Raw genomic sequence first — 12,386 nt, 5'->3', positions numbered from 1 at the left:
GGGGGGGTAGTTTGCCAGTGACAAGGAAGTCAAATAAAGGGAAGAAAAGCTCCATTTCCCCAGCTAAATGTACCCCTGGGAGGCGTGAGGGAGGGAGAGAGCGCGCAAGAAAGAGAGAAAGGTTATGAACCGACAATACTCCTGCAAGGCTCCAGATTTACAACTACCAAGCCCTAAGAGCTCTGCCATGCTTATTTCTACAGCCAGTTAAAACAAATTGCAGCCATGTTTCAATCACCCACATCCTCTTCTTGCTCATCCGCTCAGGCTGAGCTTTTTGGCTGCCGTATTATTTCTCTCCCAACTGCTCCTGAATAAATACTTTCCTCTAGTGAGGCAATCTTCATCCACTGGAAAGTCCCCGCTCGCTGTACATACACCCACACTCGCCACAAGCCCGAATGCTCTCTCCCCGCTACCTTCTTTTTTTTCTCATGTCAGCCCGATCTGGGACCAGCAGTGACATAGAAAAAGGAAATGGAGGCTGTTTTGAGCAACTGTCCGTGCGTTTGACTTTGTTTACTGGCATTTTGTCATCATAGTGCAACTTTTTACTCCACGTTGGCTCGATCCGTACTGGCGAAACAAGACTTTTCTGCTACTCTTTTGCTGTTTTAATGGAAAACATACAGCTACTTCCACACTGAGCGAAACTCGCGACGAGCCGAGGATGGATGAGAGCACGAGAAGTGAATAAATACTCCCCGCTTTTTGTATGTTTGATTGCGAGTCGTGGCAGAAACCTTTTCGTAACCCAATACGCCGTTTGATTTGGGTTCAAATGAGAGAGAGGGAGCGAGCAACGTCGGGCAGAAGGAGCAGGGTGGGGGTAGAGGATGGTTGGGGGCAGGTATGGGGTCAGAAGAGTGTCTTTTTCATGTTGCAGATTAGAAGCAGATGTCGGTGGGATTACACCGCCAGTGTCATCACTCACCCCACAGCCCCACCTCCATCCAGTCGTACACACACACACACACACACTCACACAGAGGGGGTTAGAAAAGTTTCACAGCGCTCTCAACTGTTCGTACAGCTACAGAGCTAGCGAGAAGCAACGGTGACTGATGTGATGCGCCGCTGCGCAGTGGCTAAATTGGCCGCTTTCAAGCCGAACCAGAGCAAAATGAATTGTATGAAAATATATTGCGCATGTAAAGTCCCGAACAAATCGCTCAGTTGCACATGTCGTTTAAAAGAGTCAATCAAAAAAGGTGAAAACACACACACACACACACACACAAGCTGACACGCTAAGTTCTTTGGGAGACTACTGGAATGCATTTGTTGTGAAGCAGCTGCTGGAATGTGATGTACATGGAAGCTTTAGCCACCGAATACTGACGTATTGCTTCGTGAAAGTTAATCTTAATCTAGATTTGTATGTTTTTTGGTTGCTTTCTTTTTTTCTTTTTTTTTGCCTGCAGAACAGTTTGAAATATTGCCAGGCAGGGATGGATTTCATTACCGCTCTGACAAAGCATGAAAACGTTCAAGCTTTTTTTGTATCCCTTTGGGAGTCTAGGATGAAAGAGGGGAATCTAGTACATGAATGAAAAGAACCAAAAACTGGATCTGTTTTTGAATGAAAGGATCCAGCTGAGGCGAACGCTCGCTCTCTGTCTGACGCAGTGGCATCAATTTAGTTTGTGGATAAAGGTCCAAGGCACTGATCTAGAGACTTTTAGGGTGAAAAGAACAGAACTTGAATCGACTGCCTTGTGACTTGCACAGTTCTCAGCTATTTAAAACACTGACGGATGTCAAGATTAAACAGTATGGTCTAGACCTGCTGCATCCTTCTGTATATATCATCTAAATCTTTCATAGACAGATAAATGTCCGTCGTACGCACGGCCTCCATCCCTCGCTGCCAACAACAAACACATCGAACCATCTCTCCCATATTCACATGACCGCAAATCTGATATGAGCCCCTACAGTTGCATTTGATCTACAGTGACCTCTGACTTCTGGTCGAGAACTCTCAGCCCCACCAGATACAGGCTGCCAGGCTTCTGAAGCTCGTTGCAGTAGTCGAAATAACAGAACCATATCATGATGTGCTGATGTTCTCGGCAGCTGTGACCATACTCACAGCCCCAGTGTGGTTCCTGTCAGGAGCAATAAGCACTGCGCGTTGTCGTGTTTACTCCTCATAGCTATGTCTTAAGGAGCCTCTAGGGCCGCTGTCTTCTGTACCAACAACACCCAACACCCTGCCGCTGATATCAAACAGCTAAGACGGAGCAGACTTGTCCTGATGATGCCACAGTCAGAGGGCTTGGTTTTAAACATAGGCACATGTATTTCTTGACATTACTACATACTTTGCTCACATGCATATTTGAACATTGGGGGGGTTCCAAAAGATCTCAGGATTAGACCCCATCAGCTCCAATAAGCTCTCTGTAGACAGCGGTTCCTCAGTCACATCATTTATCTTCCAGGCCAGGACCACTTCAAGGGCCTGAGAGGTTCATGGTGCCGAGGTCAGTGGTGGGGGTGGGTCTGGTGACATGAGAGGAACCATGTAGAGACATTAGAGAGGGATAAAGCATTGCTGTTTGTCATTAGTGTAATATGTAATGCCATCAGTGGTCACCAAAGGTCATATTTGAGAGTATTTTTTTTTTTTTTTTTTTTTAAGGCAGCACAATGAGAAACTTTTTGAAGGCCTCACAAATCTGATCATCGAAGCTAAATTAAATTAGCTAAATGCTAATCATTTGCTTGAGACACTGTGAAAGGCCTTACGTCACCAACATGACATGGTTATAAAGTCTGATCACTTTCATATTTATTGCACAGTGACCAAAACATTCTCCCATGAGCAGGTACCAGTCAAAACTAAAAATCAAAATCGTACTTACATCCTCGCACGATGTTAAACTTGCAGTCCTGATCCATTTGTTACCTCGTTCAGCAATAGATAGTGACCTGAAGTGACAGTTCAGGTCAGCGGTAATGTGGGGTTGTGTGAGGTACTTATCCCTAGTCTGTGTATCATCTGCAGTAGATGACCATCAGCACTCAGTCTGTGTGGAGAAGGAACACGTAGCTCCGACAGGGAGGCAGAGTGAGACATATCTAACCCACCTAAAATGCATATATATATATCCATTCAAGTGTACACTATGTTTGGAAAATGTTTTCATATATTTAGGTATGCTTTCCTTTAGGTGGCTAAAAATACGTCTTGCTGTAGGTACATGTGTCATTTTAACAGGCCCAATAATCTCCGGTTCAGGGATGATAGACTACAATTTTTCTGAGGACCGGTGACTCCAACTGATGCAGCATGAACAATTACACTGAAAAAATACAGTTTCAGTTATCAGGTGGAAGACATGAAAGCTCACTAAGTGGACGTGAAGTGTGTATACGTGTGTTTGTGTGTGTGTGTGCGCGCGCGCGTGTGTGTGCGCGCGCGCGTGTGTGTGCGCGCGTGTGTGTGTGTGCATGTGTGCTCTGAGATCACACAGTGTGGACAGTTGAGGTTCCAGTCAGTGTCCAAAGCTGGGGGAGATTTGGAGGTGCTGCTGCTCGAGCAGACAGGCTGCTGGAGATTAAAGAACTTAAGATAGACAGACGTTCAGAGGAGTTCAAAGACTGCAATATAGCAGGGTTTATTTTTTTATTTTTTATGAGAGGATGTCTGAAGATTGCCGCCCACAGCAGCACTCAACAGGCACATAATTGCAAATAAAATCCTTATCTCGGCGAGCCGTTCACTCACTTTTACAGTGTTGAAAAAAAGCATGCGAGCTAGTTGAGGTGACCACATGTCATTCCAAAAAGAATCAAAGCTTTTAATACCATGTATATGTGTTTTTGTTTTGCGTTTTTTGACAACTTCATTAATCAGTTTTATGCTATCTGAGTATAACACTCTCACCTCATCATTCGACTTCATCTGGTCTGTTTAGAAAATGTGAAATCTCAATAACAGATTGAAAGAACAAGACGTGGATTTCTGTAGTGCAAATATAGATGCTATCTATGCCCCAGCAATGTGTATTTGGTGCTACAGGATCAAATGCAGCCTGTGTCGTTGTCTTTATCTTTGTGTTTTTAGTGGCAGATGTTCAAACCCTTCAACCAACATCCTTTACCAAGTAACTCACAAGACACTAGAAGAGAAATAGGCACAAAACAGGGATGTTATGGGCATGAAACACAACCTAAATGCTGCTTGTCATGACCTATATTTAGTTTCAAAGGGTAACTCTGTCCCCTCTTATCTCCCCCACTACATGGTGACTGCATGCGAGCCCTGAGTGCTTTCTGAGAACAGCCCTAGACCCCCGAGAGCCTGCTCTTGAGTGACTATCTCCTCGCTCTTGACCCTGCCGTACAGCATGCAGATAAAACTATGGTAACCGAGGCACAAAGACACAGTTTATCTTCTAAAAAACTCCCGAAACTCTTCACAAAGTAGAGCGGAAGGTTTTTCAAGTAGTTTGTTGTGGTTTCTGCCGAAATTTGGATGATGATTAAGTTTAATCAGGGGATGAGGCCAAGGGAACACTGAAACAAACAACAAAGTGCATTATAACTGCTGGACATTATCAAACACCCACAGTTTGACCACTGGCATCAGCACCACTGATGGGTGTGTATGCTTCCTCGACCAAACCAGGAAAAAGTGTTAGCAGTTTCTGCAAATGTTTTGGCATTTGAAAGTATCAAACCACTGGATATTTTTAAAGGAGACCTTGTGACAATTTCCAGGCATGTTTGTGGTGACACAAAACCTGAAGTCTGGCCTGTTATTGTTTGTGGGAATAAAAGCAAGTATTCTAAGCCAACCCATGATGTTTAACCTGTCCCTAACCAAGTGTCTTTTGTGCCTAAAACAAACCAGAGCTGGAGCACAGCGTTATGACAAACATAATACTGAAAGTTGCAACATAAACAAATTAAAAAGTTTACATTTACAATTACGTTGACAGGACACCTGGAGACCCAAATCTCAACTGCAAACATGCCAATCATGTACATCTTGCAGGGTTGCCGGTGCATCATCCATGTATTACACAGACCTATGATGTCATGAAGAAAGTTTCATACTGTGTGTGTTTATCCAGATGTTTTCCTGTATTTTCCACTTTTTCACATTATTTGAGGTATTAACTCATTTCACAACTGCTCAGGCTGCAGCATATTCTCTTCTCCCTGATCCCTGATGTTGTGTCTTTCTATGAGATATGAAACTCACTGAACTCTATAACAATATGTGAACTGGGAGCTAGATGTCTTATGATGTCTTAATATTCATACCAGAGTTAAAACCCAAATTTGCGTAGTTTGACATGGAGAAATGATTGAGGGGCAAACTTGCAACCTGCGCTAACAGCACTTATTTTTGCAGCAGAATGCAGCTGAAAGCCATATATTCATGTTTAATTTCTCTTCATTGCCTTGACCTGCACCCGTATCATAGATTTATATCCCAAATCTGCTCCCTGTGACCTACAATTAACCTTAATGAAATCAGAAAGACACAGTCTTTTGTGCCTTTATATGTCTCTTAAGTGTGTGTGCACATGCACATGCATGCATGTATGTTTTTTCCACATCCTCTCCCTCCCCACTCTTTTTTTTTTAGCTCCTCCATGTTACTTTTCAGCAATTGAAATCAAGGTAATGACTGGGCAAGGAAAAAGAATGTTCTTTCAATAGATAATTAGGGAGATTGGTTTACCAGGGCCACTCAAAGCCTATTCAAATGCAGGGCTGAGGCCAGGCCTTGTTGTCTGCAGAGCCCAAAAGGCTCCCAAGAGAGGCATTCGCCTTGGCTTCATTTCTCAGAGCAGGTGCCTGGCAGGTAGTCAATGGAGACAGCCAGTTGAGATATATAAGAGACCCATCCCCCTGGACAAGGGGTCAACATCACAGGTCAGGGGTCATGAGCAGAGGTCACAAGGTCAATGTTTAGCACGCAGGACTGGGTAGATGACTGGAAATGCACCCTGGGCAGCCAGCTATCAGCTCTATGACCGAACGTGTGCAGGAAGTGGAAGAACTGTTGTTGATTTTCTCTCCTCGCTCTCCATATATTTAAAATTCCGCTGACAGCACACCAAATTGAAAGAGAACACGCTTCACCCCAAATTCTTCAAAATGACTTGATCGCTGTATGTGTCAAACAATGAAAAAAAATACTCCCATAATTTCACTTTTCATGTTTGTTGTACATTGTTCAAAATACAATTTATCAAAAAAGATGAAGGATTTTAAAAATTGTATGGTCTTTCCCAAATGTATTGTCTTGTGTCCTTCCTCTATTCTTACCTTATAACTCATAAAAGTTATGTGATTTATACACTTTTAAACTTTTTTGAATGATATTTCAAATAAAATAAATGTATTGATTCTAGCCGTCTTTGGTATTCCTATGGATCTTTCCCATTGTAGCATCTGCTACGACTGCTTCATGGGAGAATTATTATTTTACATTACATGTGGACTGATGCTTCAAATTCCTCCCCACGACAAGAGCGCCGCAGGATTAGAGGTCAGAGATGGTGTGCACTCTAATTTCGAATTAAATCTCAGTGTGGAAAAGTGATATCTCATTGGCTTCAATAGACAAGGGCTCAGCTACCCTGGCTTCACACGAAAAAGGACTCAACCCCCACCGCTCCACCCCCTCTACCAACCACTGCCCCATGGACTGCAGCCACCTTGGGCTCCCTGGCTGCACCCCAAGGGAAACACTATATAAATGTCAATGTGCTGAGAAACTGCTACTGAAGGAGTCACAGCCACCATACGAGGGAGAAGCACGTGGAGCTTTATTTCTCTCTGTCACTCTAGTGGTGGTTCCTGGAAATGCAGCAGTGATTTAGAGTCAGATCTTCTTACATAGCAATGGACCTGAGCTTCTGTGTAATGTAACTGAAACTCTGTTGGGTTGGCAAAATGTGCACACCCAATCTCTGCTCAGTGCATGTACCCATACATATGTAAGGGAATGATTACAGAAGGCTCTGCAGTACACAAAGACATTTTGACTTGACTTTGTTGTATACGCTGTTCAGGTATCTACAACCAAGTTCTCCATTAGCATTTGTGCCAATAAGCGCAGCGGCATATCCAATATGCATGTCAATTTTTTCGCTCTCTAATCAAATAGAAAGCCTGTGAAGTAAATATCTATTTTCTTACAGCCTGGCTGTTTACAACACAGGGGAGCAGCTATATAAACAGTGTGTGGCAAATGAGGAATTTCTTTTAACGTATCGGCCTGGCCAGCATATGCTAGATATAGGAAACCCATAGCGTCAGTGGCTCCATATTGGCTGCAGAGGTCAAAGGCTAGGGAAGGTCAAAGGTGTCATCCTCCTTTCTCATCACGAAGTGCATTAACATCTTCTCCCTGTCCTGTCTAATCCAGATGGCTGACCAGGCCAAGGGGACAGATGCCCCTTTTCAAAATATCTCAGGGATCCAAAAACGCACCATCGAGAATAAATATGGCTCCATCTTTAGGACATCATATTTCAAAGGAATATGGATATGGATACTGATGGATATAGGCCACATAAGCCCAGGGTGTGCTAGGCATGACCTAATTGATTCTTGGTCCCATTGTAACAGCTTGCTGTCTCCAGTTTGTGTTCTAACTATTAAACTTTTATGTATTTGAAGGCAGAATATGCACCGCCGCTAGGGGTCCTACTGTCAAAACAAAAGACATAAGTTGTGTGGGATCATGGGAGCTGATGTCTTCTTTCTAAAAGAACCACCTTCACCAATTAAAATCGTTCAAAATACAGTAGTGTCCCAAAAGGTGGGCCAAAGCGACCAAGGTCCCCCTGATATGATTGGCGACCCCTTCACTTTATTGAGTTGGATATGCATAATATGCTTCTATGTGATATTTAACATTGAGTAATATTTATTTACAGCTAGTAAATAAAGAAAATTGAATTATAAATAAATGTAAATTAGACATGTATAGCCAGATGGCACATTTTTAACCACCCATCAATACCCCCTCTTTGGTGGCCACCCCAAGATTTTCGCCGAACCCTTCTGGCCCCACCTAAAAAAAATTCTGGGGGCACCCCTGTCAACGTAACTAAAGCAGAAATGCAGGTAATGTTTTAAAGTTTTCTTGGAAGAAATGGCAATAGGCAAGCAAATGACATGCACAGTTACATGGATTTGATCACTGCAGGAAACATTTGGGCTCACACAAGTAAGAAGAAGAATTGATTTAGCACAGCTGTTACTGTGCTGGCTCAGGCCTGTGTGAGGCGACCAATCAGAAGAGACTGGATATTCAGGAGGGGGGACCTTAAAGAGACAGGAGCCAAAGCAGAGCATTTCAGACAGAGGGGCAATGCAGTGCTGCAGAACTTGAGTTGTGTTTATATGCATTAAAGCATGTAAACCTATTCTAGTAGTAACCCAAAAAAAATGATGAACCTGAAAATTAGAATAATATGCCTCCTTTCAAACAAATGTCTGAACTTTACCAAGGTCCACACACAGCGAGCAAATGCTAGACATTTTCTGACTATGATCCTGCACCACTGTTGAAATCAGAAGACTAATTAGGCCAAGTTGTTGCTGTTGGCAGTCGACCATGATCCATGTTCAGAAGGAGGCAGGGTGGAGGAAGTGACCTCACTCGTGTGCCTAAGTAATTAAATCACAGGGTCTTGGAGTGCATGTATGGCATTCTTCCACTTTTTGCGCGAGTTTGTCACATGATAGCCAAACCAACATGACTGATGTTATAGAACATTTTGCCAAGTGGTTGCTCTAAAAACAGCAAGGAAAAATATCCAGATATCTTAAAGTTGGTTTCGGTGTCCCTTTTAAGCCAATCGGTACCGATTATGAAGACATGTCTCCGCCTCTGAGGGCCTGTCATTATTTTTACAGCACGAGAACTCTTCCAGGCATGCTCGCAGTCAAACGAATGGAGCCTCTCCAAGACAAATAGACCGAGGCACCCTGCCGGGAGCTTTGTTTTGGCCCTCATGCAACTTCTCAGACATACACACACACATTAGTGTTTGCAGAGAGCGACAGTGACTCATGCACACTTTCTCACACACACACACACACAAACACATAAGGCAAGCTAACCTGCCCGGAGACCTCTGACTTGAACCTGCTGCTCTCACTCAGCAATACATAAATCACTGGGCTCTCAGCAGCACTGCTGGCCCTCAGTGCCATGCTGAACTTGACTCCACGGGAATAAAAGTCCGTAACTGGATACAAAAACTAATCCAGGCCAGAGACAATTGCTGGCATACGGAGGCCCCGGAGGTGCTGATACCCCCCTGTGACGATACGCCGTCTCTGTCACGTGACCTCTGACTTCTGCACTAAGGCGACAAAGGCCTGCTAGGTGCTACTGGTCAGAGATCAGAGAGACAGGGAGATTGAGTGAGGACATGAGGGAAAGGGGGTGATGAAGACATGACCTGTCAAGTTGCGCTCATTCTTGGAGTGGCCATCTGTTTCTTTAAATGCGCCTCCTCGGCCAACTCTCGCTCTGACAGTTATATTGTAGAAGTTACAAAGCCTTTTTTTACTATCTGTGGATACTCAAGTTAGTACAGATATGAGGTCATTGATTAATTCTATAATTTGCTGCTTTATTACATTTGAGAGGCAAATATTGTGTCTTTCTATTCCATTTATTAGTTATTTTGCTAATAAGGATATACCCACAAAACATATGATCAGCTACTACAATATGTTGATTTACAATAAAAAAAAAAAGTTGTTACACTTCACTCGACCAGTTACAAGTAATGGATGCATGTGTTATGATATTACACAAATCAACACTCTGAAAGGGGCTACTGTGCATATCATTTTACCTACACAGTATTTTTACACTTGGGTATTAATAGGTTGACTTAGCGCCCCTCCAGTCAAAAATGTGTTTTTCTTCTTGTTCCGTCAGTTGAATGTTTGAGCTTCACTGTGTAGAATTTCACGTTCACAGCTGAAAGTGTAAATTTATGTCCGTGCTCATTGAAAATCTGATTTTATTGCACATAGTTTGGAGGCCAGTCCTGGACTAATATTCAGCATACGAGTGTGATGTGGAAACTTGAAGCCTCCAGTGCACATACACTGAGAATGGACATAGCGGAGAAGTAAGAGACATCCTGCGTCCAGAGGTTAAACCTGTGAGATGAAAAACATTTGCATATTTATAGATCCCAGATTTTAAGGGGGCACTATGACATTATGGTGAGGACATTCAAAACTTCAAAAAAAATCTGTCTTCTGATTAAAATGTCCCTCCCAAAACTACACAGTGCACCTTTAAATGAGGGAAAAGGATGAAATGGAATTTTAAGATCTTGAACATCAGACACACAACAGATAACTTTTATGGATCTTTTGGTAAATAATCAGCCACCACTACACACACTTATTTCATGTTTTGGTGAACATTATATGTAACTAAAACCTGTTTATTTCCACAATATGTGATCACTGGACCTGCTGCAACATGTCACAATTTAGCATTCAAATATCAACCCGGCTGCATCTCTGAGGTAAAAAAAAAAAAAAAAGAAATGACTGCAATCAACAATGTGTGCAGTGTCTGTTGTGTCCAGAGTTGGCAAAGCACACTGTGTTTCTCAGACACTGGGATACACTGTTAAGCCGTCTGGAGGTGTTACCTAATTTAAAAAAAACAAAATCAAAGAATAAACCTGTCAGCGGGATAAACCCAATTGCTCAGAGTGATTGATGAGAGTTTGTGTAGGCAAGGAGTGGTGTGTTTGTTTCAGGCCTGGAGATTTATGAGGCGATATTAAAATCCCAAACTTCATTTGGACCTCTCAGTTCCCTTTTGTTGCCCCGTTAGTCCAGTTAAGCTATTGACAAGCCAGCACAACAAAGCCCTAACAACACCCCGCTGTAAATAATACTACGGCCTGTCCTGTAATGTGGCAGCCTCCCACACCACTCCCCAACCGTCTGACTGCGCTCCTGCAGCACGCTTTGAGCCTCCAGACGCAGCTACAGGCCTGACACCAGCTCCGGTAATACTGGAATGCCTCTGTACTCTTCTGTCCTGATAGAGTGGCCACTGTTTCGCTCTGATAACATCAGGCACCAGGGCTCGCACAGCCACGGGGGCTCCGAGAAACACTTTTATGACTTGAGTATCTGGGACTGATATCTGCAGCCATCAGCTCAATACACCCTCATCACATACTTACACACTCAGACACACTCTCTCCCCGTCTCACTGAAGACACACAAACGCATGTACACGTGTGCACACACTCCTGAGAAGGCCTGCCAGACGTGCACGTGCACACACAACCTCTGTCTGGCTGCTTATTCCACCTCTCGTCGCTGTTTTGTGCAGACAGACAGGCGAATGTCACTAAACGTCTAAATTCAATCTTCAGCCAACTTGTGTTTCGTTAGCCACAAACTGTGAAATTACCCCCAATTCTAAACCCTTAAACTTAACCTTGTAACTTAAATTCACTCGTCAACCTGACCCTAACTCTAAAGCCTAACGTTAAATGCTAGACCAATAATGAATTGCTGAATTTAAACCCTGTAACCCGGGAGATAACTTTGTTAAAGACGCAAAAAAATACAACAAAGAAGGTCTTTCTCCATCTCCACCACTTTACCAGTTTCAAGATATTTGGCAAACCGCACGCAGCATGTCCAGTCTAAATTAAATAGACGTCAACTGAGCCCAAACTGAACGTAACAAAGCCATATCACTGGGAGACACAGAGGAAAACAGTAGGATTATCCTGATAAAATTGACTTCATGTCAGGCCCGGACTGACCAGCAGAAGTACTGGGAGAATGACCAGTGGTCTGGCCTGGAGTGTCAGGCCACTGTTAAAAATGCAAAGGGAAACAGGTAATGCTAAGTAAAACAGGTAAATCGCCTCCCTACTTTTAAAATGATGATAGGCCTTAGTCTAGCATTAAATGCACGCACATAGTGATCAACAAAATGTGAAAAATCAGGGCAGGGAGTGTGCTAGGCAGAGTCTGTGAGAGAGGGGCAGCCAAATGCTGTAAAATAACAGATATCACGTGCGGTGGGCATGGACGGTGTTTATGAATGACAAAGAAATTACCAGCAGGACATCATATCAGCACTTTTCTCGAGATGATTCTATGATTTATAGAAATTAATCATGCTGAGAAGGTAAGCAAAAGTTGCATATGCATGGAAATAATCTGAAAAATTAAGGCCTATAATCTATTTTTTTATGTCAGATACAAACACTCTCTTACTGAACTTAAGTAGATTTTTTCAGGTATCTGAACTTTAATTGAGCATCTATTTTTCTGACAACTTTTTACTTTTACTTTTACTCCCTACATTTTAACTCAAATATTCGACGTTCTTC

Source organism: Sparus aurata, chromosome 12, assembly GCF_900880675.1.
Source record: "Sparus aurata chromosome 12, fSpaAur1.1, whole genome shotgun sequence".
Lineage (NCBI taxonomy): Eukaryota > Metazoa > Chordata > Actinopteri > Spariformes > Sparidae > Sparus > Sparus aurata.
This window is presented reverse-complemented; position numbering follows the sequence as displayed.